The sequence below is a fragment of the Globicephala melas genome, chromosome 3, assembly GCF_963455315.2.
Source record: "Globicephala melas chromosome 3, mGloMel1.2, whole genome shotgun sequence".
NCBI lineage: Eukaryota > Metazoa > Chordata > Mammalia > Artiodactyla > Delphinidae > Globicephala > Globicephala melas.
This window is the reverse complement of record NC_083316.1, coordinates 130,025,211-130,051,033: the sequence shown is the minus strand read 5'-3', so window position 1 is coordinate 130,051,033 and position 25,823 is coordinate 130,025,211. Positions and strand designations below refer to the sequence as shown.

Below are 25,823 nucleotides of genomic sequence, written 5' to 3'. Positions count from 1 at the left end.
TTCACCTGTGGAAGCAGGCATGGCATTGTTCTTTCAAGTGGATGTCAAAGCTGTAAACTTGCAGCTTCTCAGAGAGCTGGTCAGATGGTATATTTGTTGTGCATGGCAAGATCCTTGTGGGCAAGGGCTGAGCCTTGTTCCCCTCTCTGTCCAGCACTCAGCAGCAAACACAGTGCCTAGCACTGAGCAGTCAATCCAAACACACCTGTCAAATGAATAAAGTTGCTTAGTTAGTCCGCCAATGGGTTTAAGATGCTTCTATTGCACATTCTCATATCAGCCTGAACTTTTCCTTCTCCTTGCTTATCCTACTTGTAATTAAATGATTCCATGTGCAATTATTTGTTTAATACATGCCTCCTTGACAAGACTGTCAGCTCCCTGGAGGCACAGACTGCCCCCAGTTTTGTTCAACATTTGTATCCTCAGTGCTGAGAACGGGATCTGGCATATAGCTGGCACTCAATCAATGTTTGTTGAATAAATAAATGAACAAAGATGGCAAAGACGGCCACGGTCAGTGAGTCGACCCACCCACTAATTTTTTGTTTGTTCTGTTTTGTTTTGATTTTACTGGAGTATAGTTGATTTACAGTGTTAGTTTCAGGTGTACAGCAAAGTGATTCAGTTATACATGTACACATAGTCATTCTTTTCTAGATTCTTTTCTCATATAGGCCACCGCTGTGCTGTGGCACTGAGCTTCACTCCCAGGTCAAAGGAAGCTGGCCTAAGGTTTTTTACTTCAAGATGCTGACAGTGCTACGGGAAAGTGTGGGGATACGGGTTTGTTAACACCCAGGCTCAGCTGTTCTTAGAAACAGTCTGCCTCCTAGAAAGTCTATCCATTTACGAAAGAGCACAGTGGAGTGGGAAGCAGGCTCATTTGCTGGTTAACCGGGGCCTTCCCTTTGCCTCTAGTTGGTGATTTGGGACATTTGGCCTGGGGATGGATGGACCGGATTTCAGCCTGGAGTTAGTAATGGAATCTACTTTGTAGAGTTGTTATAGGAGAAAATGAGTATATAGGTGTGTAAATATTTACCACAGGACCCGACAGTGGCACTACTGCTCAGTAATGGTATCTAGAGTTGTTGTTACCAATACTCTGCCTTCTAAGGCTGCCCTTGGATGAAGGATGCCATCACCTGGATGAAGATCTTCAGGATGGAAGTCTGGGGCTGGGCTTCTCCAAGGCATCTCCCAGGGACAACCTGGACAGACTGCAGGGAAGGAGTGAATCAGCTATGTGACAGAGACAATCCTCAAACTGACTTGGGCAAAAGCTGGCCCACACTTCCCTTAAGTCCAGAGTGTAGAATTGCCTTGTGCACAGCTGGATCCAGGAGCTCAAGCAATATCACCAGGACGTTTCTTCCTTGCCTCTATCTGCTGCTGTCCACCTTGCAGCCTTCTGTGTCTCAGAGAGGCTGCCCGAGGTGGCTTACATCCTGTCCTCTCAGCTACCAGAGAAAAGAGAAAGTCTCCCTTTCATGAAGTTCAGACCAGACCTCCAGAATTGAGTCTCATTGGCTGTAACTGAGTCACATGACCACTCCTGAACCAATCATTGTGGCCAGGGGATGCAAGCCTCTGATTGGCAGAGCTGAGTCACATGCCGACCTCTAGGCTATGGGCTGGAGTCAGCTGCACAGATGGGGAGGGAATGAACCGGAACAATTTAACAATTACTGTTGCCAGAGAGGGGAGAATGTTGCTGGGTCAGCAAAACAAATATCCCCTGCAGATTACAAACCTCTCTGCAGGTCAAGTGGCAAGGGCAATGTCACAGTGAGACCAAACAAACATCAGTTCCATCAGACAAATAAAGTGATAGGATCTGGAGGGATTCCCAGAGGACAATGGGGCATTTACTCAGCAATCTGCCAAAAGACCTGTTCTATAGGACCAAGATTAGGGCGAGGCAAATGAGGCACCTGCCTCAGGCACCAGGTTAAGGGAAACGCAAAAAAAGTAACCTAGATAAATAATACTTGAATACAATATTTTATTATTAAAAAAATAAATCTGGTCTTCCCTGGTGGCGCAGTGGTTGAGAGTCCGCCTGCCGATGCAGGGGACACGGGTTTGGGCCCCGGTCCGGGAGGATCCCACATGCCGCGGAGCGGCTGGGCCCGTGAGCCATGGCTGCTGAGCCTGCGCGTCCGGAGCCTGTGCTCCGCAACGGGAGAGGCCACAACAGTGAGAGGCCCGCGTACTGCAGAAAAATAAATAAATAAATCTATTTATTTATGACTGCATTGGGTCTTCATTGCTGCACACAGGTTTTCTCTAGTTGCGGCGAGCGGGAGCTACTCTTCGTTGCGGTGCGCGGGCTTCTCATCGCGGTGGCTTCTCTTGTTGCGGAGCACGGGCTCTTGGCGCGTGGGCTTCAGTAGTTGTGGTTCGCGGGCTCTAGAGCGCAGGCTCAGTAGCGGTGGCGCACGTTGATCCGCAGCATGTGGGATCTTCTCAGACCAGTGCTCGAACCCGTGTCCCCTGCATTGGCAGGCGGATTCTTAACCAGGGAAGTTCAAATATAATATTTTAAAAATCAAAATTAATGCCCAAAATCCATGATGAACAAAATACCAAAACTTTAAATGAAAGCAGGATAAGTAATAGTGCTGTAGAGAGCCATATTGAAGCTTGGGGCAAAAGGAAAAATCAGAACTACTGATTTCACTTTTATGTAAAATTTTGGTATTTTGTTCATCATTAATTTTTTGGCATTAATTTTGATTTTTAATATATTGCATTAAAATATTTTTTGTCTTGATTTCTGAATTTTGGGGCACCCCCCTAAATTTTGTGCTGGAGGCAGGATGCCTCAATTCCTCTTACCCTAGTCTAGGCCCTGCTGTCTTCTGTGGGATTTGCTGCAGGCAGAGAGGGAAAGCCACCCTGAGATGAAGAGATGTGTCCAAACTGGCATTCCCTGGTGGGAAGGGCCCTGGGCTGGAAGTGAAGCCCTGGTAGCAGCCCTGGTTCTGCCATCCGTGTGCTGTCACTCTGCTACCCTGGGAAAATATTTTCCTCTCTAGTCCTCAGTTTTTCCACTTGCATATGAGGGACTGGGCATGATTAATGGCATTCAAGCAATAGAACCCAATATCTTAGTTTAGAAAAAAAAATGGAAATAGAGCTGTTAAAAGGGGCATGTGGGGGCTTCCCTGGTGGTGCAGTGGTTGAGAATCTGCCTGCTAATGCAGGGGTTACGGGTTCGAGCCCTGGTCTGGGAGGATCCCACATGCCGCGGAGCAACTAGACCCGTGAGCCACAACTTCTGAGCCTGCGCGTCTGGAGCCTGTGGTCTGCAACAGGAGAGGCCGCGACAGTAGAGGCCCGCGCACCGCTATGAAGAGTAGCCCTCGCTTGCCACAACTAGAGAAAGCCCTCGCACAGAAACGAAGACACAATACAGCAAAAATAAATTAATTAATAAACTCCTACCCCCAACATCTTCTAATAAATAAATAAATAAAAAACAAAAAGAAAAAGGGGCATCTGCTGAGGTAGACCTATCTGCACCTCTGTACCTCCACCAACTCAACAGCCCCTCCAAGTGCTCCATGGAGTCCTTAGGAGTTCCAGGGGGCACAGCATGAAAACTTTTAAATTCCATGATCTCTAAGATCCCTCGGCAAACCCATTTTTCTGCCTGAGATAATGTACACATTTCAGTTCCTCCTGTCTATGCTTTATTTAGGTCAGTGTTTCTCATATGGCCAGGCTTCCCCTGTATCAAGGACACCGCAGATGCTTTATTTAAAACGCAGTTTCTATGGCCCCACCCTAGTTGAACTGAATCTGAATCTTCCAGGGATGAGGCCCGAACCAACATTTTGAACAAGCAAACTTCCCTGCCAGTTGACGGACACCCACTGAAGTGTTTGGGTCCTTCCCTATTATTTCCACAGAACCTCATAAAGTATTTTATCCTGGAGCTTTCATTTACAACCATCCTTCTGAATGACCAGGGCAAGGAGAAAAAAAACACAGGAATAGTCAGGTGAGTCCAAATAAATGAATCTAGGTTTGCCAAGTAGAAACAGATCACAGTGAGATCTCCACGACCCTTCCCAGACAGAACATCCTGGCATCTCCTTGTTCAGCAATCCCACAGTTTGTATCTGAAAGAAATCATCTGTGCATTTCTCTTTTCTTCTGGAGTAGCACTGGCAACCTCAGGAATTATTTATTGAATTATCAGGTTTCTTAGTATATAATTGAGTTCCTGGGAGCTAAGAGTGAGCATGCCTGTAAGGCTGTCAAGGAAATTCATTTTAGACTTCAGAAATACGGAAGATTTTTGTCATTTGCAATGGAAACAGCCATTCATTCATTCATTCATTCTTTTTCCACTCAACTAGCTTGGCAGATTCACTGGTGCATAAGGTATTTCCTCTGCTTTTTTTTCCAGCTTTATTGAGATACAATTCTCACACAATACAACTCACCCATTTAAATTGTAAATTCAATTGTTTTTGATATATTGAGTGTGCAACCTTCACCACAATCAATCGTAGAATATTTTTATCACTTCAAAAAGAATTCTTGGACCCTTTAGCTATCACCTCCCAATCCTCCAACCCCTTAGCCCTAATCAACCACTACTCTACTTTCTATCTCTATGGATTTGCTTATTCTGGACATTTCATTTAAATGGAATCATATATTATGTGCTCTTTTGAGATGGGTTTCTTTTTTAAAAAATATTTATTTATTTATTTTGGCCGCGTTGGGTCTTAGTTGCAGCACGCAGGATCTTTCATTACAGAGTGCGGTCTCTTCGTTGTGGCGCTTGGGCTTCTCTCTAGTTGTGGTCGTGCGGGTTTTCCCTCTCTAGTTGTGGCGTGTGGACTCGAAGGCACGTGGGCTCAGCAGTTGTGGTGCACAGTTTTAGTTGCCCCGCAGCATGTGGGATCTTAGTTCCCTGACCAGGTATCAAAGTCGCATCCCTTGCATTGGAAGGTGGATTCTCTACCACTGGGCCACCAAGGAAGTCCCCGAGATGGGCTTCTTTCGCTTAATGTAATGTGCTCGAGATTTATGCATGTTGTAGACTGTATCAGTACTTCATTCCTTCTTAGGGCTGAATAATATTCCATTGTGTGGATATACCACATTTTGTTCATCCATTCATCAAGTTGATGTACATTTGGGCTGTTTTCATTCCTTGACTATTCTCAATAATGCTGTTATTAATATTTGTATACAAGTTTTTGTGTAGACATGTTTTCTTTCCTCTGCCTTTGAAGGGCTCCTAGTTCAGCAGATGTAGGTACTAAAACACGTACCTACGTAATTACCTGTGCCAGTAGGATTGTGCCAGAGAGGGACAAGGCAACATAGTGTAATGGTTAGAACCACATGCTTCTGCCATTACTGAGTGATCTTAGGGGCAAGTTTCTTCACCTCTCTGCGTATCAGTTTCCTCACGTGTAAAATGGGATCAATATTTTTCCGACTGCTGTGAGGGTTACATGAGATAATGCATGTTAGGGACTTAGCACCAAGCCTGGCACACAGTAAGTGCTTGATTAAATTTTGTCATTATCCTTTTCATTCTGGAGATTACCAAGTAAGTTTATTGATGGACAGTGCACTGTAGCACGAGTAAAGTCTTCATTCATTGAACAAATGTTTATTGAGCATTTATTATGAACTTGACACTGTGAGAAATAAAGTTGATCCAGACTTTGGATCCTACTGCCAGGAGTTCGTAATCTGTAATCTGAATGGCAAGACTCACTGGCATATGTCGCCTCCATATATTGTGATTTGTTCTTTAATAAAGGTCTAAAAGCTTGCTGTGGGAGCCCTGGAGAAGGAAAACTTTAAATAAATAAATAAAAAGACCTTTTTATTCTGAAAATGTTGAAACATACTGGAAAGTAGGAAGAATTATAAAATGAATACCTACATATAATCTCATAGATTCAACAACTGTCAACATTTTACCATATTTACTTCATCTTATTATATGTTAAATTTGTGGCTGAACTATTTTAAAGTTTAGTGCAGATACTCTAACACTTCAGCCCTAAACACTTAAGCATGCATTTCCAAAAAATAAGGATTCTCCTCCATAACCACAATGCACTTACCACGCCTCACAAAATTAATAATTTCCTTATATCATCTAATACGCACTTCATAGTCAGATTTCCCCCACTGTCTAAAAACTTGGTCTTTATAGCTTTTTTAAAAAGAAAACAAGCCAAGATACAATCAAGAATCACACCTTGGGCTTCCCTGGTGGCACAGTGGTTGAGAGTCCGCCTGCCAATGCAGGGGACGTGGGTTCGTGCCCCGGTCCAGAAAGATCCCATATGTCGTGGAGCGGCTGGGCCCGTGAGCCATCGCCGCTGAGCCTGCAAGTCCGGAGCCTGTGCTCCACAACGGGAGAGGCCACAACAGTAAGAGGCCCGCGTACCGCAAAAAAAAAAAAAAATCACATCTTACATTTACTTGTTAGACTCTAGGATCTCTTTGAATCTAGAACCTCCTCCTCCAGTGCATTTGCTTTTGTTCTGTTTTCACGATGTTAACTTTTACGAAGAAATCACACCAGTTGCCTTATAAACTGTCCCACACTCTGGACTTGCCTGATTGCTTCTCTGTGGGTTACATGACGTGTTCCTCTACCCCCTGAAATTCTTGTAAACTGAAGCCAGCTCTGAAGACCTGATTAGGTTCAGGCTCAATATTTTTGGCAGGAGCAAAATTAGATGGAGTCGTGTAGTCTACTGCATCCTACCGAGAGGTGTGTAATGCTGGTTGTTCCACCATAGTGACAGTAAGCATGGCCCCTGGGATACAGTGCTGACAAGCAGAGAGAGAAGGAAGGAAGTGGGAAGGAGGGAAATGTCTTCACAGGCAATGCTTTTGAATAGGGCTTGAAAGAATGTGTAGGAGCCTGCTGGGTGGAGAAGAGGGACAGGGAAGGGCTTTCCAGGTATGGAGACAGTGTTGGGAAAGAGTGCTGAGCTTCAGGAAGTAGGAGGTGGTAGCCAAATGAGGCTGAGAATTGTTACAATAATAAGGACAGGCACTTAAGCCCTATTAGAGTTTACCACGTTCTAGGAACCATGCTAAGTGATTCATTTAATTTCTCACACAGTCCTATGGAATGGGTGCTACCACCCCCATTTTAATGGTGTGGAAATCAAGGTTTAGTGATGTGTGGTAACTTGCCTAAAGATCATAAAGCCAGGAACAGGAAGACTCAGGAGATTTGAATCCAGGTGCCCCTACTTTTAAAACCACAAAGCTCTACATTAAGGTGACAGGGCAAAAGAGTTGGAGAGGCAGGTTGGGGTAGGTGGTAGCAGGCCTTCTCTGCCATTCTGAGGAGCCTGGATGTTATTCCTGGGGCAGTGGGGAGCCAGCGAAGGTTTCCTCGTAGGGGCAGGCATGGCTGTGCCTGAGAATCACCGGCTGCCCGGTGAAGGTGGAGTGGAGCTGCTGGGCTGAGCTAGTAGACCCAAGGTTGGGCGCCCCTTCAGGTGACTTGGGCCCTGGGGAGCAGAGATCTTAGGAAGGAATTCAAGTGCCTCCAACCATGTGCATGTCCTCACTCCCAAGTGCACTGCCCAGGGATGCGGCTGGGCTGGGCTCTCCCCAGGACACCCGAGAGCCTTCCTGCGCACGCAAACGCTGGGGTGCGGGGCAAAAGCAGGGTGGGCGCAGCACCCACGCACCCCTGCACATGGCGAACAGCTCCAGTTTCCACCGAGTCATCCCTAAGGCCCAGCATTTTTTTGGCCACAGCGCGCTAGAATGTGAACTGCAAAGACCAGGTGAAAGGACCAGCTTTAATCCCCGAGACACAGAGAGGGAAAGTAACTGGCCCAAGATCACACAAACAGATAGTGGCTGAGGCAGGACTAGAATGCAAGTCGTCCTGTAGATTCTATCCTTTCAGGCTGGAGTTTATTTTGGAATCAAAAGAAGAATCAAGAAACAGTCACTGAGGAATGGCCACGGGATGCCTAATGCTCCGGGGAATTTTTTATTTATATTTTCCCACTTTAGGAATCCTCTCGGAGGGCTCCGGGCGCCCTCCCCGGCTGGCTGTTGTCTCACAGTCCCCAAAACGGCGCAGCATCCCCAGCACTGCCTGTGCGTCCCTCGGTCCCTTGAGCACAACCCGTCAGCTGTCAGTGACGGCGGTGGTACAAAGCCTGGGCCTTGCTGCTCAACCTTCAAGCTTCAGGCAGGGAGGGTGTGTGCATGGAACACAGTAACTGCTCTGGGGCCAGGATACCTGCATTCAAACCTCTGCCCTGGTACTGACTAGCTGTGAGGCCTTCCCGCTCTATGCTTGTTTCTTCATTATTATTATTTTAATTTGTATTTTCTGGCCATGCTGCCTATGGGATCTTAGTTTCCCACCAGAGACCGAACCAGTGCCCCCTGCAGTGGGAGTGCAGAGTCTTAACCAGTGGACTGCCAGGGAAGGCCCCATGTTTCTTCATTTTTAAATCAATGAAAATAGCAGTGCTTCACACAGTTGGGTGTGAGGATTAAATAACATAAGCGTGTTCAAGGGCTTAGTAAGGCTTGCCACAAGATAAAGCCCGGTATTACTGTTCACTTGGGAATCAGTAGGCTTGGGTGCCTGCCACTGACTTATCTGTTTATTGGACAAACCTTCCAGATGCTGCATAAAATCTGCCTCTTCCACGAAGTATACTCGGATTAACTGTGCTCACTTTAAAGCCTCCTTGATTCCCAGAATTTAAAGCACAGCTGGGGACTTCCCTGGTGACGCAGTGGTTAAGACTCCGCTCTCCCAATGCAGGGGGCCCGAGTTTGATGCCTGGTCAGGGAACTAGATCCCACATGCATGCTGCAACTAAGAAGCCCACATGCCTCAACTAAGAGTGTGCATGCCACCACTAGGGAGCTGGTGAGCCACAACTAAGACCTAGCGCAACAAAATAAATAAATAAATATTTTAAAAAGATAAAGGGACTTCCCTGGTGGCACAGTGGTTAAGAATCCACCTGTCAATGCAGGGAACATGGGTTCGATCCCTGGTCTGGGAAGATCCCACATGCCGCGAAGCAACTAAGCCTGTGCCACAACTACTGAGCCTGTGCTCTAGAGCCCATGCACCACAAATGCTGAGCCCACGTGCCACAACTACTGAAGCCCGTGCACCTAGAGCCCATGCTCCGCAACAAGAGAAGCCACCGCAATGAGAAGCCCGCACAACGCAACTAGAGAAAGCCCACTCACAGCAAGGAAGACCCAGTGCAGCCAAAAATTTAAAAAAAAGAAAATAACTTAAAATAAATAAGTTAATTAATTAAAAAATAAAGCACAGCTGGCATTCTCTAAACTAAAGGTAATGGCAGTGGGGAAGCGCAGTCTGTGTATCCCCCCTCCTCTCACAGCACTAAGCCAGACTCAGAAGGCCTGGGGCTTAGTAGTCTTACCCTGGACTAGCTGCTGACTAATCAATTCGGGGTAAATGATTTCATCTTTGTGACTCATTTTCTTCAGTAAAATAAGGGTGATAGTATCTGTTTTGCATGATGAAAAAAAGTCAGATTCCTGACCACACCTTGAGAATGGGAAGAAACAAAGAGGCAAAATGTTTTTTCAAAGCATATTTCATAAACCAGAAAAATGCTCATATATAGTGTTTTTCTTTTCTGAATTTTACCTTATTTAAAAGTTTTATAAGAAGATGCATTAATACATTCTCATGGTGAAAGAGTCATAGTATTAGTCAAAAAAGGGCAATCAGTTATATGTGAAATGTGACCCCAACTTTGTTTAAAAAAGCATAAATACACTGAAAAAATAAACAAGGAAATCCACCAACATGTTAATAATGGTGGTAGGATTACTGGTGATTATTATTTTCATTTCATTTTTCTACATTTTCCATTTTTTCCTAGTGAGGATATATTATTTTTATAAACAGAAGAAAAGTACAATTATTTTTAAAGCAAAATAATGTATTTGCAAATATTCAAGGCTAAGCAAAAGCAAGTTGGATGTCATCTACGTGTGAGTCATTAGAAACCTTTAAGATTAAAATTCTACCTTTTGGAAGTACCTGTCCCCCAACTATGAGTCAGTCCATGGGTTTTTTTTCCTCATTGAAAGCCTCACACAGAGCTCCCCACTCCTTCAGTTTCCAGAACTTCACCAGCCTCCTTGCCTGAGGGTCCTCTTGTTGAACTCGGGCCTGGCTGTGCTCTGTGGAGCTGAAGACCCTTGAAATCCCTGCACTTACGAGCTTACCTCATTAGACGAGAAGGCCTGTTATTCACCAGTTTAAAAAAAAAAAGCCGTGGCATCCATGCCCCTGCTCTGGGTTATTGTGCCTCTTTTTACAGTCCATGTGGATCTTCTTAAAGTCCATCACAGCCTTACTGAACCTAGAAGCTCAAAAACCTTCAATGGCTCCTCGTTTCCTTTAGGGTGGGTACTGGCCAACTTCCTTAGTCTGGCGTTTGACTTGTAAGATGGGAACCACCTGTCCTTACAACTCCCATTAAGCCAATCAAATGGTCTGCTAGCCAGCCGCACAGCCAGGCCAGGAAGGGACAAAAATGAGCGAAGAGAGCTGGGTATAGGAATGCAATGGGGGGGACTTCCCTGGTGGTGTGGCACAGTGGTTAAGAATCCGCCTGCCTGGGGCATGGGTTTGATCCTGGCCTGGGAAGATCCCACATGCCGCGGAGCAACTAAGCCCATGCGCCACAACTACTGAGCCTGCGCTCTAGAGCCCATGAGCCACAACTACTGAGCCCGTGTGCCACAGCTACTGAGCCGTGTGCCACAACTACTGAAGCCCACGCGCCTAGAGCCTATGCTCTGCAACAAGAGAAGCCACCGCAATGAGAAGCCCGCACACCGCAACAAAGAGTAGCTCCCGCTCACCACAACTAGAGAAAGCCCGCACGCAGCAACGAAGACCCAATGAAGCCAAAAATAAATAAAAATTTAAAAAATAATAAATACGTATATATTTTTTAAAAAGCCACGGGGAAAGGCGTGTACTATGGCAAACGGGAGCAAAAGCATATGCCTTCTAAAGGGACTGTCACTTCTTTTTTTTAATTAATTTATTTCATTTATTTATTTTTGGCTGCATTGGGTCTTCGTTGCTGCACGCGGGCTTTCTCTAATTGCAGAGAGCGGGGGCTACTCTTCGTTGCAGTGCACGGGCTTCTCATTGCGGTGGCTTCTCTTGTTGTGTAACACGAGTTCTAGAGCACAGGCTCAGTAGTTGTGGCACACTGGCTCAGTAGCTGTGGCTCACGGGCTCTAGAGCGCAGGCTCAGTAGTTGTGGCACACAGGCTTAGTTGCTCCACGGCATGTGGGATCTTCCCTGCCCAGGGATCAAACGCGGGTCCCCTGCATTGGCAGGCGAATTCTTAACCACTGCGCCACCAGGGAAGCCCCAGGACTGTCACTTCTTGATGTCAATCAATTGCTGCCTGTTGGGATCTTTCAATTTTTCAAGAGAATTGAGAAATCTGGATCTATATGTGAAATCTTATTTTTAAATATTAGCAGCTAATTCACAATACACATTTGGCCAGTCTGCTGATCACAATTTGTGACCTGTCAAAGGAACACAATGAACTTTTCTCCCTCCGTACCTTTGCTTTTGCTGTTCCCACTGCCAAGAACACCCTCACACTCATGTGGGTCTCATGAACTCCACCTATTCTGTTAGGCTCAGCAGAAACACCACCTCTTTTGTGAGCATTCCCAGATGACCTCAGCTAGAAGTGACACCTCCCTCCCCGGGGCTGCAACATTTAGTCCCCATCTCGTGCAATGGTTATTTTGATGAGTCCTACCTCTCTTGGTAGATAATGAGCCCCTAAAATACAGCTGACCCTCAAGCAACACAGGATTTAGGGGCACTGACAATCCCTCTAATGGAAAATCCGCATATAACTTGATACCTGCCCTCTTTATCTGCAGTTCTGCATCCTCAGATTCTACCTACTGTGGCTCATATAGTACTACAGTAGTATTTATTGAAAAAAATTCAGGTATAAGTGGACCCACGCAGTTCAAACCTGTGTTGTTCAAGAGTCAACTATATTCAGCAAATAGTTATGGCGCACCTGCTTTGTTACAGGCACCAGGCTAGGCACTGGGGATACAGCCTAGAGCAAGATGGATAGTCTCTGCCTGGATGGAATATAGAGTCTAGTACAGGGGACTGTATTTTTAAATTAACCATTCTCAAGACACCTAATTCCGATGTGTGATGAGTTTTATGGAGTGAAGAGAGTTTCTAAAAGGAACTTAATCCAGGCAGGAAGATTAAGCTGGTCATCACGAGGCTGCTCAGGGAAGCATTAGCACTAAGGCTGCACAGTTTGTATACCGCACAAAGGTAACAGGTGGAGAGGGCAGGAGAGAGCGGAGATCCAGTCCTGCCCAAACTGTGCCTTTTTCTTTTGTCTTTCTTGGCTGTGCCGCACAGCTCACAGGATCTCAGTTCCCCTATCAGGGACTGAACCCAGGCCACGGTAGTGAGAGCCGGGAATCCTAACCACTAGGCCACCAGGGAATTCCCAATGCTGTGCCTTTTTCTAATTTGCGAAGAAGCATTTTGTCGTCTAACAGGGGCAGTGTTTAGTTCCTCCTCCCCTCCGACCACCTCCTCCCCAAAAAGCTGCTCTAAATAAACACAGACTCTATTAAAAACAGTGAACTCTCTCTCTCTTTTTATATATATATATATATATATATATATCTCCTCAAGAGATGTCCCCTGTACTCCCTTTCTACCAGAACACACCCTCTAAATCCTTACTTTAAAGACTTTGGGGATCAAGGAAGGCATCGCTGAGGAAGTGAATAGGAGCTGAGACTGAAGGTAAGAAGGGGCCAGGCAGCTAAAGCATGAGGAGCACCATGTACGAGGCCTCTGAGGACAGAAAGTACCATAGCTGAAGAATGTATTACTAATAGGCAGCCAGTGTGGCTGAAGTGTGGATAGACAGGGAGTGCGGCAAGGGTGGGCTGGGTAGTGACCATACCACCCAGGGCCTGTAAGGCCACATTAAGGGGTTCGATCCTCATCCTGAAATGTCCCATATTTCCCCCTCCCTGACCATGTTGCTTATGGGTGTCACTGCCCATGGGCAATCCCACAGAGAGCATGATAACACAAACTACCTTTCCAGAGCTCCTACCATGAGCCACGCACTGCGGTGAGGCCACATGTCCGGTTCACTCTTCCTTCCCTATCCTCCTAAGCAAGTAAGTATTCTTTGATTCCAACTGAGCAGATGAGAAAATGGAGGCGCAGAGAGGATGAGCAGCCTGCCCAAGGTTACCTGGCTATTAAAAGGTGGGCTGGGATTCCAGGTCTCTGATTCTGAGCCCTTCCTCTTGGCTGCCTTGTAACAAAGACCCTTGCAAATAAACAGAAGGCACGAGGAGTTCAGAGCCTGGCTACTCAAAGAGAGGTCTGGGAGCTTGTAGCATTGGCATCACCTGGAAGCTTGTCAGAAATGTAGGAGCTTCAGTTCCATCACCGTCCTAGTGAATCAATTCTCCTCTTACAAAAATCATGTGCATTCCAGACTGAGAAGCCCTACACTAGAGAATAATCCAAGCAAGCTGGCACAACCCTTATACAACAGTCTAGTATCTCAAAGGCCAAGTTTCCAGTGACTTGAAAACAACTTCTTATAACCAAATTTGCCAGAATTGCCAACTGTGCCATCCATCCACTTACCCTAGTTCTGTATTCCACTCCAACTCCAAGGGAAAGATCCTGAGAAGCTACCATCACCTCCAGTGTCAGGCTGCTGTACACTCTACTTCTGCTCAATTCCTTAGTACAGATCTGCCCTGATATAGAAAGAAATCTGAAGTTGTACCCTTCTCTGGTTTTTTCTGTTCCAGAAAATCTTCTATTTGGCGTCCACCGTGATCTCCAGATCATTTCCTGGGACCCACTTTTCACAAGCCAATTCCTTTCCTTAGCCTGCATTCCAAAGGAAGCAAAATGGTTTGGTGGAAGATTGGTAGGTGAGGGAAAGCTGGATTCTCCTTCTGCATTTAGGCCACATGTTGTGTGACTGGGAAACTCCCACCTCCATTTCCTCATTCCCATCTGAGAAATTAGTAGCATGGACTAGATAGATTAGGAATCGCTAAATCAGGGGCTTCACAGGTAACAGAAAGCAAGTTCAATGGCTTAGGTGAAAAAGGAAGGAGTAGTGGGGAATGTGGGGAATTCGAGGACGCAATGCCTTGACCAAAGAAGCAGCTCCACTCAGCAGGACGCTACTGTTGTCATGGGAAATACTGGCCCAGTGTTGACATATATTCTAATTTTTCAAGACTTGGGAATCAGACTTCCCCCCTATGAAATATCCTGTGGTGTTTAAACACTGGCATCTGGCTAAAACCTAAACAAACAACACTGTGTAGGCCAAATAAAGATCAGGTGCAGGCCAAACCTGCCCGTGGGCCGCCAGCTTGCGATGCCTGGCCTGGATGCCACCTAATGTTACGCTTAGATTGCATCCTATGTGCAGCTCTTCAAAATGCTGCTGTAAGGGAGGCGGAATCAGCGCCTTCCGGGGCCCGTCGCTCCTCCCCATCGCGATCCTGGGCCCTGTCCGTGCCTCTTCAGGCCTCTCGGGGAGAGGGCCATGCGCCGGGACTCAGCCTTGTTCGTGGTGGCGGTCACGGGTCGCACAGGGTCGCTTTCTTCACAATCCCCCTACCTGCTCGCCAGCTCTCCGGGCAGCGTCCGCGGCGATGACTCAGCCTCGGGCAGCCTGAGCCACGAGGGAGGGGAGGGGAAGGAGGCGGGGGAGGGGAAGGGGCGGGCGTGGCCGGGCCAACGGAGGAGGGAGGGGAGCGAGGAGGAAGGAGGATAGAGGAGAAAGGGAGGGAGGCGGAGGAAGGGAGGGGGAGGGGAGGCCGAAAGCCCAGCCCCCGCTTCCTCCCGCTCGCAGCCAGACGACTTAGGGCTGGGTGGGTGCTGGCGGGCCTGAGAAGAGCGGAGTGGGGGGTGGGGGCGGTGAGGTGGGGGAGGCACCAAAGGGAAGGTCTTGAGCTTCCAGCACTCATCCCCCATCCCGGAGTGTCCTTGTTGGCACGCGGTTCCTAGCCACACCCGCGGACCCACCCCTGCCGCGGTTGGATTAGTGCTGGGAAAGGCACCTTTAGACACGGACCCTTAGTGATCACCTCCCTCCCTGTGGAGGCCTTGGAGCACTGGGTAGTTAGAAAGGGACGGAGATGAGGGAGCCGGGGCCCTGCTAACCCGGGTCTTGCAAGGCAGAGAGAAAATCCACATCGCCTACCCACAAGTGGAAATTTAAAGGGAGAAATGATCTACTGGTACATTCTGCTGGGCTACACAGTAGCTATAATGCAAGGTTGAATTTGGAAGGTGGCCCAAGGAAGTTTCCTTAGCAATTTTTAAAAATATAAATGAATTGATGAATGAACGAAATGTGCTACAGGAGCATATCTGTGTGCGTAGAGAGGACAGGTTTTCTTTTTGTTGTAATGTCTTTGTGTGTGTGTTTGGGAGGATGTATAGGAGTCTGTATGTGTATCTCTTTTTTTAAATTAATTAATTAATTAATTTATGGCTGCATTGGGTCTTCGTTGCTGTGTGCAGGCTTCCTCTAGTTGCAGTGAGCGGGGCTACTCTTTGTTGCAGTGTGCGGGCTTCTCATTGTGGTGGCTTCTCTTGTTGTGGAGCACGGGCTCTAGGGGCACAGGTTTTAGTAGTTGTGGCTCATGGACTCAGTAGTTGTGGCTGGCGGGTTCTAGAGCGCAGGCTCAGTAGTTGTGGCACACGGGCTTAGTTGCCCCAAGGCATGTGGGATGTTCCCGGGCCAGGGCTTGAACTGGTGTCCCCTGCACTGGCAGGCAGATGCTCGACCACTGCACCACCAGGAAAGTCCTGTATGTGTATCTTGTATGTATGCATATGTATGCTTATAGATATAAGCACATTGATAGCTGTATATGAGCATGTGTGCTCAGAACGTGTCTCTGTGTATATGTACAGATACTTTTATATGCCTAAATGTTAAACAAGTGTGTATATATATGAGATCTATGGGCTTTCCTGAGCTTGCATGTACATAGGTGTATGGACATGAATTTGTGGGTTTGTGGGTGTGACAGCATGTACTTGCGTATGTATTGCTATTGTGTGCCAGTGGTGTGTGTGTGTGTGTGTGTATGTGTATGGGACTCCATGTGCCTTGGTGAGATTGCATTATGGTTGTGTATGTGTGTTCGTGAGTGTATGGGAATACATTTGTGAGTCTGTGGCCAGGGCTGGGGTGTGCCTTGAGGTTGCTTGTGTGTTCAGATGAGAACAGGTGTGTTTTTCCAAGTCTGAGTGGATATGACTGTAATGAGTCTGGGTATCTCTATAGCCAGCCTATTGATTCAGTCTGTGATAAGGGCCAGGTGATTCTTAAGGGTTGGGCTGGTCAAGGTACCTCTTGGAGGAGGAGGTCCTCAGAGGGTGGGGACTGTGGAAGTAGGAAAAGCTCCGGGTGTCCTGGCCCAGTGACCAACCAGAGCAGTGGAAGGCAGGGTGAGCAATGTAGGCTGAAGCAAGACACAGTGACCTTGAATGCCAGAACAGGTCGTCCTCCAGGTCGTCAGGGCCTCCACCCTCTCAAGTCTGCTTCTCTTGTGGCCTCCTCGCTGTCTACCTTGTCAGTGCTCTTCTGCAGAGGCATGCCCTCGGTCATTAACAATAGCAACAGTATATAAACAGACATTTCTCTAAAGAAGACATACAGATGGCCAAAAAGCACATGAAAAGGTGCTCAATGTCACTAATTATCAGAGAAATGCAACTCGAAACTACAATGAGGTTTCACCTCACCCTGGTCTGAATGGCCATCATCAAAAAGTCTACAAACAATAGGGCTTCCCTGGTGGCGCAATGGTTGAGAATCTGCCTGCCAATGCAGGGGACAAGGGTTCGATCCCTGGTCCAGGATAATCCCACATGCTGCAGAGCAACTAAGCCCTGTGCGCTACAACTACTGAGCCTGTGCTCTAGAGCCTGAGAGCCACAACTACTGAGCCTGTGTGCTGCAACTACTGGAGCCCGTGAGCCTAGAGCCCGTGCTCTGCAACAAGAGAAGCCACCGCAGTAAGAAGCCCGCGCACCGCAACAGAGTAGCCCCCGCTCACGGCAACTAGAGAAACCCTGTGCGCAGCAACAAAGACCCAACACAGCCAAAAATAAATAACTAAAATAAATAAATTTATAAAATAAAAAGAAGTCTACAAACAATAAATGCTGGAGAGGGTGTGGAGAAAAGGGAACTCTCCTACACTGTTGGTGGGGATGTAAATTGGTACAACCACTATGGAGAACAGTATGGAGGTTCCTTAAAAAACTAAAAATAGGGGCTTCCCTGGTGGTGCAGTGGTTAAGAACCTGCCTGCCAACACAGGGGACACGGGTTCAAGCCCTGGTCTGGGAAGATCCCACATGCTGCGGAGCAACTAAGCCCGTGCACCACAACTACTGAGCCTGCGCTCTAGAGCCCACGTGCCACAGCTACTGAGCCTGCGTGCCACAACTACTGAAGCCCGCATGCCTAGAGCCCGTGCTCCGCAACAAGAGAAGCCACCACAATGAGAAGCCCGCTCACCGCAACAAAGAGTAGCCCCCACTCACTGCAACTGGAGAAAATCCCACACGCAGCTACGAAGACCCAACACAGCCAAAAATAAATAAATAAATAAATTTATTTAAAAAACCAAAAAAAACTAAAAATAGAATTACCATGTGACCCAACAGTCCCACTCCTGGGCATATATCTGTAGAAAAACATAATTCAAAAAGATATATGCACCCCAATGTTCATTGCAGTACTATTTACAATAGCCAAGACATGGAAGCCACATAAATGTCACTGACAGAGAAATGGGCAAAGAAGATGTGGTACATATATACAATAGAATATTACTCAGCCATAAAAAAGACTGAAATAATGTCAATGGCAGCAACATGGATGGACCTAGAGATTATCATCCTAAGTGAAGTCAGACAGAGAAAGCCAAATATCATATATCACTCATATGTGGAATCTAATTTTTTTAAAATGATACAAATGAACTTATTTACAAAACAGAAACAGACTTACAGATATCGAAATAAACTTACGGTTACCAAAGGGGAAACGTGGGGCAGGGGGCTATATCAGGAGCTTGGGATTAACACACACACACTAGTATGTATAAGATAGATAACCAACAAGGACCTACTGTATAGCACAGGGAACTCAATATTCTGTGATAATCTACGTGAGAAAAAAATCTGAAAAAGAATGAATATATGAATATATATAACTGAATCACTGCTGTACAACTGAAACTAACACAACATTGTAAATCAACTATACTCCAATTAAAAAAAAAACGCAACATTATGGACCACTTACTGTGTGCCTGTCCCCCAAAAGCTGTGAACAGGCATTGGCTCAGCTTAATATCCCCAATGTTACAGAGGGGGCCACTGAGGAGGTGAAGTGCCTGTTCCTGGTTACACAGCTAGTAAGGGTGCCTCCAACTCCAAGGGCTGCATGCCCTCTCAACTGCTGGACCAGGCAGGGTCTCACAACCTCGGCACTACTGACACTTGGGGCCGGAGAGTTGATAGTTCAGTGCTGTGGGGCTGCCCTGTGCACTGTAGGATGTTCAGCATCATCCTTGGTCTCTGAACACTAGATGCCAGTAGCACCTCCCATTCCAGTTGTGACAACCAAAATGTCTCTAGGTATTTCCAAATGTCCCCTGGGGATAAAATGACACACACACACACACACACACACACACACACACACACGATTGAGAACCAGTGCGCTAGACTATCCTGCCTCCCTGGATAAATGTTTTCTGAAGGGCTGCACCATCTGCACCCTGTCCGGTGGCTTCAGCAGTCCCTCTCCTTTCACAGTGATCCTCACTTGCACACAGGAAGCGCCCGGCCTCTGTCTCAGTCAAACAGAATGTTAACTAGCTGGGCCACCTTATCCAACAACTCAACCTCTCTGAGTCCCAGCCACAGAAAGCACAGGGCTCAGCACCTCCACGGCTCTTATTATTATCATCTGAGTCACAGGGATTCCCTGGGTCAGAGCCAGGAAGAAGAGGGCCCCAAGCTGTAGACGATGCTGGTTCTGCAAGTTTGCTTGCTGATTCAGTGAGGAATCAGTGCTACAGAGTTGGGCCAAAGCTGGTCCCAGGTAACGCTCTCATATTTATGCTGTTTCAACTTTGCAAATAAAACAGCCTGACTTTTTCCACCAGCAGAACCCAATTTTAATGAGCACCTGCTATGCTGTGGCCAGAGCAGGTGCTCAGGAGGGGCGAGGCAGAGCCATCAGCAGGACGAGCACATGTCCAGGTCCAGACTCCAGTTACAGACAAGACACAAGTGATAACACCTGCAGAGGCCTTCCGCTTCCACAGAGTCATGCCTGACTCTGCCACTCAGGAAACTCTCTTTGCCTCTTAGCTATGTGTTCCTTCGCTGCACCGTCTCTCCTAGTCTCCAATCCCTGCAGTATTCCTGATATTTACAGGGTCCTATATCCGGTCCTCTTGGGAGGCTGCAGAGCCACGTGGTCAAGGGTAAGGGTTCTGCTGCCTCATCGCCTGCACCTGTGTGGTCTTGAGCAAGGCACTTCATCTGTCTGTGCCTTAGCTTTCCTCATTTTGAAAATGGGGATCTTAAGAAGCCCAATCTGGCAGGATGAAATGAGACAGTAGTACACTAAAAGATGCTAGGCCTGTAGTAAGCCCTTAATAAGAGAGAGACAAATATCGTATGCTAACACATATATATGAAATTTAAGGGAAAAAAAATGTCATGAAGAACCTAGGGGTAAGACAGGAATAAAGACACAGACCTACTGGAGAACGGACTTGAGGATATGGGGAGGGGGAAGGGTAAGCTGTGACAAAGCGAGAGAGAGAGAGAGAGAGAGAGAGAGAGAGAGAGAGAGAGAGAGAGAGAGAGAGAGAGGGAGAGAGAGAGAGAGAGGGAGAGAGAGAGGGAGAGAGGGGGAGAGAGAGAGAGAGGGAGAGGGGGGCATGGACATATATACGCTACGTAAGGTAGATAGCTAGTGGGAGGCAGCCGCGTAGCACAGGGAGATCAGCTCGGTGCTTTTCGATCGCCTGGAGGTGGAATAGGGAGGGTGGGAGGGAGCAGACGCAAGAGGGAGGAGATATGGGGACATATGTATATATGTAGCTGATTCATTTTGTTGTAAAGCAGAAACTAACACACCATTGTAAAGCAATTATACTCCAATAAAGATGTTAAAAAAGTTTAAAAATAAATAAATAAATAACAGCTACCATTACTGTTGTTATTCTTCATTAACAATGAAATGCACATGAGCAGTTACTAATTGCAAGGCACTGTGCTAAGCCCTGCACAATTCTTTTCTCATTTGATCCCTTCAGCAGCTCTACAGGAAGGTGCTGTTGTTAGCCTCAGCAGGGAAGAGAAAGTTCAGGTACAATGGTAAGTGACTTACCCAAGGTGACAGAGCTAAAATGAACCAGAACCAAAGTGTTGTTACTGCAAAGCCTCACTGCCCTGAGCTTCTCCACTGAAAGCAGATTTTACCGTAGGAAGGAAGGGCTCCTCTCCAGCTGAGGGGCCCCCGGGGAATTTGAGAGGCCCAGAGAAGAAGGCAGTGAGGGTCGGAACAGAAGGAGGGGTTTGGCTCAAAATGGGTGAAGTTTCCTTTTTCAGCTTTTGATGAAATCACCTAACATAGTGGGCTGTGGTCTCATGACCTCTAAGAGGAGTTGCCAAGCTTTTACTAGCGCATAAAGTTTATTTTTGTTACAAGCCATGGTGTATATTGTTCCAGTGCTTTTTGTTTGAATTGGATTGTAGGAAGGTACAGAAAGGTGTTAACTTGCTACAAGTCACAGGACAGATGGGAGGCCCATTTTAAAGCTGGTGCCAAAGAAAGATGGTGTGTTTACCAGAAGCTGTGAGAACAAGGCCAGGTGAGTATATAAGAGAGGATGGCCTTTGTGGAAGGGTTAGTTCTTCCGACACATGTGCCAAAGGGGACAGAGAGTCATCTGGTAACTGTTTTGTTTTCTTTTAAAGATATTCAAGGCATTGTTTTTCATTGTACTATGATGGTGTATTTATTGCTATGTAGCAAATAACCCCAAAGCTGAGTGGCTTAAAACAAATATTATTTTGTAGTTCCTGTGGATCAGGAATGCAGGAATGATTTAGCTATGTAGGCTATGGCTTGGAGTCTCTCATGAAGTTGCAGTCTAGATGTCAGCCAGGTCTGAAGTCATCTGAAGGCTTGACTGGAACTGGGGGATCTGCTTCCAAGATGGCGCATTCACATGGCTGTTGGCGGGAGGCCTCAGTTCTTCACCATGTGGACCTCTCCATAGGGCTGCTTGAGTGTCCTCACACCATGGAGGTAGGCTTTCCCCGGAGCAAGGGACAGCAAGATGGAAGCCACGTTGTCTTTTATACCTAGCTTCAGAAGTCACACAACATTGTTTCCTGAATAACCTGTTGCTTACACAGGTCAGCCCTTCTCAGTGTGCGAGGGCAACACACAAGGACGTGAATACCAGGAGGTGAAGATCATGGGGCCATCTTGGAGGCAGGCTATCATAGTGGTCATCATTGCCCATTTGTTTCCTACTGTATGGAAGACTCTGGATTTCAAATCAAATCCAGTATTCAAACTGGGCTGCGAACACCAAAGAGTTGAGAGCTGCTCATCCAATGGCTTCATTTTATCTGGACCTGCCTGTGGGGTCCCCTTGGGGGTGTGGTTCCAGCAGTGTCCCAGGTTGACTCCATCAGAAATAAAGAGCTATGATCCCATGACACTGAAAGTGTGTTATCTGCTCCAGGTGCCAGCAGGGTGCAGTGGCTAAGGAGTATGAACCTTGTAACCAGGCAGAACTGGATTCAAATCCTGACTCCCCTATTAATGATTTGGGGACTGGGCAGTTGGCTTAACTTCTCTGAGCCTCCGTGTCTTTACGTATAAAATGGATTAAGATCAACTTCACAGGGTCATTGGGTCGATGAAATACTGGATGACAGAGTGATGATAAAAGGAGTCAGGTACTCTGCCAATGTTCACCCATAGGTTTGTTATTAATAGTGATAACAGTAAAGTACTGACAATAGCTCACATTTATGGAGCTCCTAATACTGTCAGTCTCTGAAGCTTAGAGCAGTTAAGACACACAGCTATGAGAGCTGAGACTCAAACCCAAGTCTGTCTGTCTCCAACCAAACTGTTGGATAACTTGCGTTTTTCACCTGATAGTCTGTAATTATGGACAATACATGGTTTTACCTCCTTCCCCTTTCCCCTCTTTTTGGCTGCTTAGTAGTACATGGACACTCTGCATAATTAAACTATTTCCCCTATTGTTAGATACTTAGTTTCTAATTCTTTGCTATTAACAATGAGGCTTCACGGAGCATCTTTGCTGCCCAGGCATTTGCCCAGAGCTCACCACGTACCAGGGGCTGTGCCAGGTAACTGACGTATGTACCTTGTTCAATCCTCCACCAGCCCAAGCACATCAGCTAGGAAATGACACTTTCAGGCTATCATTCTGTTGTCTAACAGAGTGCCTTTTATAAGGATTGAGAATCCCTTGCTTTCTCACTGCTGAAGTTCTTTATTCCAATAGGGCCCCCAAGGAGTACCTGTGTTTCCTCTACAGCACGTTCCTGGGAAATCAGAGGGCTTGGAGTCTGCAAACACACGTTTAACAGAAGGACAGGTTCACAGCAACAGGGGCTCCCCAGACACAGCCCTGTAACAGACAGGATTGGCCAGGTTATGCTGCAGTGGCAAACAACCCCAAGACAGTGGCTTAAGATACCCATTGTGGGGCTGTGACGGGCTCTGTTTTTGTTTTTTTTCAATTTATTTATTTTATTTTTATTTATTTTTGGCTGCATTGGGTCTTTGATGCTGTGCACGGGCTTTCTCTAGTTGCGGCTATCGGGGGCTACTCTTCATTGCAGTGCACGGGCTTCTCATTGCGGTGGCTTCTCTTGTTGCAGAGCACAGGCTCTAGGCATGCGGGCTCAGTAGTTGTGGCACACGGGCTTAGTTGCTCTGTGGCATGTGGGATCTTCCTGGACCAGGGCTCGAATCCGTGTCCCCTGCGTTGGCAGGTGGATTCTTAACCACTGCACCACCAGGGAAGCCCAGGGGCTCTGTTTTGTGTTGTCCTTACTCCAGGCCCTAAGCTGATAGAGCAGCTACCAACCTGAATACTGCCACGAGCCATTCCAGGAGGCAAGACAGAATGCAGTCATTTGCACACTGGCTCCTAAAGCTTCCACCTGGAAATGACTGCTTACTTCCTCTCACTTTTTTTTTTGACAAAGCAAGTCACGTAGGCATGCGTAACTCTGCAGAGATGTACATCCTGCTGTGTGCCCTGAGCAGGGAGAACGAGAATATTTGGTGAACAGCACTGACGACCACCACAGGCCTTTTCTTCTGCTGACCATTTAGAAGGAGTCTGACGATCAGAACCATGCTTTGGAACAACTGAGTCCAGGCCAGAAGCGCCCAAGTGTGTCTTTGCCTTCTGTCTTGGAATAAAGACCCTTACTTCGCAACCCTCTTTACTCACACTGTGAAGCTGAGTTGGCCCTGAATCTCTGGGGCTCCAGGAGGTAAGGAGAACAGAGAAGTGTGGGTCCAGGGAGATGGACCGGGGGTGACTACGGGTGGAGCTCTGTATTCTGAACTGTATCAGCCATGGAGTGACTGTGTGTCTGTGCTCTTCGGCAGTGGAAAGGGCATTTGACTCCTGTGTGACCTTGGAAAGTCATCTGGAAATAACCTAAATGTGCTTCAAAGTGAAATGGTTATACCAGCCAGGTATATAGAGCTGTAGTATTTATATAAATACTAAAGAGAACTGATAAAGAGTGTTTATATTTATACAGATGTACCTTGAAAATACGATGTTGAGTGGGGAGAAAAAGCAAGTGGCAGCATGATATGTGCAGTCTGATACCATTTATGTAACTTTGAAACACATACACTGAACACTACTACACATATTGGTCTTTGATGCATGTGCTGCATATGACAGTGCTGGTGGGGTTTGGGGGTTGGGGGAGTGGGGGGGAGGGGCTGAGACAGAGAATGAAGGAGACAAGTGGGGCTTCAACTCTAGTTGTAATTTAAAATAAACACACAGTAGGAAGGGTGGGAGGGAGGGAGACTCAAGAGGGAAGACATATGGGAACATATGTTTATGTATGACTGATTCACTTTGTTGTAAAGCAGAAACTAACACACCATTGTAAAGCAATTATACCCCAATAAAGATGTTAAAAAAAAAAAAACACAGGATAAGCACATATAATAAACTTTTAGTAGCTGTCAATTCTGAGTAGGAAGACTTGGATGCCTGTGATATTATTGTTTGTATTTCTTACGTTTTTAGAATGAAAAAGGGGAAAGCTTGCTTGGCCTCTTAGGTCTCAGTTTCCTCATCTCTCAAATAAGGTCATTGATCTAGAATGGTGGGTGGTTATCACAGACCAGTAAAATTTCAGGAAAAAAAATGGGGGATAGGGATGTCCATTTTAAATTTTGCCCACAATGGGTTTTAAGAAAACTGAATTATCTATTCTGACCATGATTTCATAAAAAGAAGGAACATTTTTAACATGAAATTAGTGGGAAGGACACACTCTCAGAATAGAGAGCTGAATAAAATTTTGTTCTCGTTTTCCAATAACTTATTTAGTAAAAGAAACACATACTCATTACAAAACATTTGGAAAATTTATCATGAACAGAATAAACTACTCACCCCTATTTTCACCACCCAGAGAAAAAATTGCTGTCATATATATATATATTTATATATATATATATGTTTATCATGTGTGTGGTATTTCTAATTTATATATGACTTTTGCTCCTTTTTTCTTATTGTAAAATTAATACATTAATTGGGATTTGGAAAAAAAGATAAATAGAAGAAAACAGAGATATTAATAAATTAAGCTTTCCATCCATAATTTATTTTTCTCATTTCACCTTGAATCAAAGAAAACTTCTCAGACTGGCATTTGGGAATAATAAGTAGAAGGAATAATAATAACTGATATTTATTGAGCCCTTACTACATACCAAGTCTTGTGCTAAATGCTTTACGGGGCTATCCCACTTAATCCTCACCACAACCCTATGAGCTACATATGTTTACTGCCCCCTTTCGCAGATGTGGAAGCTGAGGTTCAGAAAGGTGAAGTAACTTGCTCAGAGTTACACACCTCCTAGAACCTGATGTCCAGAAAGGTTAAATAACCTATGTCAGTTCCCGCATCACTTCCCGAGCAATTTGCTCTCTGCCCACCCTGTGCCCTGAGAACCAGCGGGTGGCCTGCTCAGAGTTTGAAGTTCAGCCCAAGGTCAGGGGGAAAAGGAGCTCTTGCTCAGGTCCCAGTGGCATATGGTCGGGAGGGTAGTGGCCCTTCTAGGAGAGGCGTTTTTGTGGCTTAGTGATGGGGGTAGAACTTTTTCTTCTCCTCAGCCAAGGCCAAGGCCACAGCTGTCTCATCCTCTCATCCCTCTGAATCAGCCCGCGGGTCCTTGGTCCAGGGTCAGCCCTGCCCAGGAGCCATGCAGCAGCACCCTTCATTCATCTGTCACGTGTTTGCTCGTTCACCTCCTTTGGACCGAAGGCCTGCCACGTGCCAGGTGCTGTGGTGAGTGGAGCAGGTCTGGTGAGGGTAAGAAGAGATCCC

General features: G+C 46.4%; 1 long non-coding RNA gene across 1 annotated transcript in view; it reads right to left on the bottom strand.

Annotated features, from left to right (window-relative positions):
* The window catches only part of LOC115840815 (uncharacterized), a 44,096-nt gene extending 29,235 nt beyond the window's left edge, over positions 1–14,861 (bottom strand). Inside the window, exons 1-3 of the long non-coding RNA XR_009563499.2 lie at positions 14,740–14,861; positions 1,149–1,223; positions 6–205 (exon numbers count right to left, since the gene is read on the bottom strand). This is a non-coding gene — a long non-coding RNA (uncharacterized lncRNA). The remainder of the gene's footprint in view (positions 1–5; positions 206–1,148; positions 1,224–14,739) is intronic.
* Positions 14,862–25,823: the final 10,962 nt, after the last annotated feature.